Source organism: Piliocolobus tephrosceles, chromosome 6 (genome assembly GCF_002776525.5).
Source record: "Piliocolobus tephrosceles isolate RC106 chromosome 6, ASM277652v3, whole genome shotgun sequence".
NCBI lineage: Eukaryota > Metazoa > Chordata > Mammalia > Primates > Cercopithecidae > Piliocolobus > Piliocolobus tephrosceles.
Window position 1 is genome coordinate 145,706,092 of NC_045439.1, and position 4,850 is coordinate 145,710,941.

The window sequence follows — 4,850 nt, forward strand, 5'->3', positions numbered from 1 at the left end:
TTTTTGTATTTTGATCTCCACCTCAGGATGCTAAGCTGAATGTGAGGTGGGAAAGAGGAGAGGGGAAGTGAGGAAGTGAAAAAGGGAAGAGAAGGCAACCAATAAAGGATGCATTATCAAGCTTGCTTCCGCTATGGTCAATAAGAGCTTAATTCTGCAGAGATAATGGGAGCAACATAAAATCCATGCTTCCGAGTTATACCTCCCACACACAGGGGCAGGGATCTGGTTGAGGGCTACTCGGAGCCAGATATTAATTCCCTAGAACATCTGGGCCAGCTTAGGGAGAGAATCCTTTCCCGGCTCCAGTGGAAGTCTTTAGGAAAACAGATGCAGATGTTGGCTACTGGAAGTCTGCCAGAAAACACGCAAGTGTTAAGGCCCAAAGCATGTAGGTAGAGCACTGAAAGCATCTACTACTAGGTCTAAAAAGGTCTACAGGACATACACTGGTGATTAAAGGTACTAATTAGCACTAGGGCCCAGAAAGGCAACTCAAATTAAAGATGCTATATAGGGAGGCCGAGACGGGCGGATCACGAGGTCGGGAAATCGAGACCATCCTGGCTAACCTGGTGAAACCCCACCTCTACTAAAAATACAAAAAATTAGCTGGGCGTGGTGGCAGGCGCCTGTAATCCCAGCTACTCGGGAGGCTGAGGCAGACGAATGGCATGAACCTGGGAGGTGGAGCTTGCAGTGAGCTGAGATCGTGCCACTGCACTCCAGCCTGGGTGACAGAGCGAGACTCCGTCTCAAAAAAAAAAGATGCTATATAGCTCTCTTCTTGACAAATAGACATCATCTACCTTAGTTGAAACTAGAATGCTATTACTTAGGACACTGACATTCCATCTGTAACTACTTTATACATGAAGATTCATCCTGTTTTCTAACACATTATACAATACATGGCCCCAAATACTCCTTTTTCTCATATTGTGTTCAGTCCTGTTATTCTGAGATGAAGAACAGGAGTATGAAATGGGAGAAAGTATGAATGCCGGCTGGATGTGGTGGCTCATACCTGTAATCCCAGCACTTTTGGAGGCTAAGGTGGGCAGATCACTTGAGGCCAGGAGTTTGAGACTAGCCTGGCCAATATGGTGAAGCCCCGTCTCTACTAAAAATACAAAAATTAGCCAGGTGTGGTGGTGCATGCCTGTAATCCTGGCTACTTGGGAGGCTGAGGTGGGAGAATCACTTGAACCTGGGAGGTGAAGCCTGCAGTGAGCCAAGATTGTGCCACTGCACTCCAGCCTGGGTGACAGAGCGAAACCCTGTCTCAAAAAAGAGAAAATATTGATGCCATTTAGGGCATTACATTCAGCTTCCATCAGTGATATGCTGGGAAAGAGATGAGCCAGAAAAATGAGAAACTGCCTCCTACCTGAGTAATCACTAAGAAAATCATACCAGGCAAGTCTACGAAATCTTTGCTACTTCATACAAGGAGGAGGGAGATGGTCTCATTCTTGGACCATTGATACAAATCTACCAATCTATATATGATGCTGACATCATGTTTACCACCCAGAAATTGGCCCTGGCTTGTTTTATTTTGATCTCATTTCCTTTTCATTCATTAATTTAACAAATATTTTTTGAGTGCTTACAATGGATCTGAGATAAACAAGACAGACTCATGCCCTGTTTTCTGGAACTTGTAATTTAGTGGAGGAGGCAGATTATACCACAAAAAATTACTTAGTTACAATTGTGTTAAATGCTAAGAAGACAAGTATAGAATACTGTGAGTGTGTAATACAGAGATCACTCAATCCATGCTGAAGTGTAATGTCAAGGAGGCCTTCATTGAGGAATATTTAATCTAAGATTTGAAGAGTAGAGTTTGGCCAGGAGAAGAAGGAGCAGCTGAAGAATAGCATTTGCAAGAAGGAGTTTAGGATGTGCCTGATACTAAAAGAAAGCCAGTGTGGCTTGAGAGCAATAGTCACAGACAAGAGTGGCAAAGATGAGGCTGGAAGGATGTGAAGAGCAGACAAGGACAAGATTTTGGAGGATTAGGGTGGCAGAAGATAACATCAATTTTTGCTATGCTACATTTTTGCCAACATTTGTAGTTGTTAATCCTTTTAAATTTAGCCATTCTAGTGAATATAAAATGGCATCTCATTATGTTTTAATTTGCATTTCCCTGGTGTTTAATGATTTTGAGCCCCTTTTCCACACCCATTTGTATAAATTCCTTTGTGTCTTTAATTTGTCTTCTTATTTTTAAAATTAGGTTATATTTTATTATTAATTGTAGAAGTTCTTTATGTATTTTGGATACAAGTTCTTTGTCAGATATGTTTTTCAAATCTTTTCTCCCAACTTGTGGCTTGCCTATTCATTTTCTTAATAGTGTCTTTTAATGACCAGAAGTTTTTAAAATTATATTAACCATATCAGTTTCCAGTTACGTGCATTCATCACTATAGATCTGAGTTACTACTTGATGGCACATCTCATCAGATTGAATAACTTCTTTTAACATTTCTTGTGGTGGAGGTCTGCTGGCAATGAATTTTCTGTTCTTATGTGTCAGAATGGCTTTATTTCACTTTAATTGTTGAAAGATAATTTCACTGGATGTAGAATTCTGAGTTGACAGTATTTTGTCTTTCGACATTTTAATGATGTCATTCCATTGTTTTCTAGGCTCCATTATTTCCATTGAGAAGTCAGCTGATTTATATATATATAAATACATACACACACACACAATTGTTCCTCTGTCACATGTGGCTTTCCTCTGGCTGCTTTCAATACTTTATCTTTGGTTTCAGCAGTTTGATTACAGTGTGCTTAGGTGTGGTTTTCTTTGTATTCATCCTATTTTGAATTCTTTGAGCTTTTTGGATCTGTATGTCAACATCTTTTTATAAAATTTGATCAGTTTTCAGCCATTATTTCTTCAAGTATTTTTTCTGCCTCAATCCTACTCATTCTTTGTTCTACTTGTTGTTGTTACTCAATAGGACTCTGATGCTGTTTTTCTTCTATCTGTTTTTCCTCTCCATTCTTCAGATTGGTCCATTTCTATTAACTTATTTCCAAGTTCACTGACACTTTTTTCCTCACTGCATCCAACCTGCTGTTGAGAACATATAGAGAATTGATAATGGCTGTTTCAAAGTCTTTTACTTGAGTATGGATTTTATTTTCCTGTTTCTTCACAGGTTTAGTGATTTTTTTAATTGACTACTGCACATTATGTTTGATACATTGTAACAACCTCTACACTTTCCCATCTTCTGAGGAAGATGAGTTTGCTCTAAATACAGCTAACTTGCCTGACCTCATACTCCAAATGCTGTCTCCTATACAGTAGGCAACAGGTAAAATCTCACACAGTACTTTAAGCTTCCACATGCTGCTTTTCCATAAGGCTCTGCGGAGTCACCTCCATGGATGTGTAGTTTAGTCATGAGCCAAGAATTTAGTCTGATTTTTATATGCAGATCTTAAAGCTCATCTCCTCTGCAGCCTACTCTTTTTCAGGATTTCCCCCTAATTTTCTGGATGCTCTACTAGGCTGATATTTTAATTTCCTTCTATTCCTATTTTGTTGAGTGTTTTTATCATGAAAGGGTGTTGGAGTTTTTCAAATGCTTTTTCTTTCTTTTTTTTTTTTTTTTTGAGACGGAGTCTCGCTCCGTCGCCCAGGCTGGAGTGCAGTGGCCGGATCTCAGCTCACTGCAAGCTCCGCCTCCCAGGTTTACGCCACTCTCCTGCCTCAGCCTCCTGAGTAGCTGGGACTACAGGCGCCCGCCACCTCACCCGGCTAGATTTTTGTATTTTTTTAGTAGAGACAGAGTTTCACCGTGTTAGCCAGGATGGTCTTGATCTCCTTACCTCATGATCCGCCCGTCTCGGCCTCCCAAAGTGCTGGGATTACAGGCTTGAGACACCGCGCCTGGCGTCAAATGCTTTTTCTACATCAATCAAGATGGTCATGTGCTTTTTTCATTCGTTCTGTTAATGTGGTGTATTCCTTTGATTGATTTTCATATATGGAACCATCATTGCATTCCAGGAAAAAAACCACATGGCCATGGTGTATAATCCTTTTTTATATGTTACTAAATTCAATTTGCTAGTATTTTGTTGAGGATTTTTATATCAATGCTGATATGGTTTGGATATGTGTCCTCCTTCATGTTGAAAAGTGATCCCTAGTGTTGGAGGTGGGGCTGAGCACTATTCCCTTGGTGATGAGTGCGTTCTCACTCAGTTAGTTTACATGAGAGCTGGTTGTTTATTTTTTTGTTTATTTAATTTTTTTACTCAGATCATTTATTCTCTAGAATTTTTTATTTGGTTGTTTAAAGGATCCTGGCTCCTCCTCCTCTCTAACTCCCTCTCTCACCATATGATACACCAGCTCCCCCTTTGCCTTCCTAAGGCCTCACCAGAGACAGATATTGGCACCATTCTTCTTGTACAGCCTGCAGAACCATAAGCCAAAATAAACCTCTTTCTTTATAAATTGCCTAGTCTCAGGTATTCCTTTACTGCAACACAAAACAGACTAACAAAAATGCTCATAACACTCTAATCTCTGAGAGTTATAACAAGTTATAACACTCTAATTTGAATTATATCAGCTTAACTTCAATAACATTAAAAAACTCTGCTCCTTTACAGCTCTGTCTCCACCCTTTGGTTGATGATGTCATAAAATTGCATTTTATGCCGGGCGCGGTGGCTCAAGCCTGTAATCCCAGCACTTTGGGAGGCCGAGATGGGCGGATCACGAGGTCGGGAGATCGAGACCATCCTGGCTAACACGGTGAAACCCCGTCTCTACTAAAAAAATACAAAAATCTAGCCGGGAGAGGTGG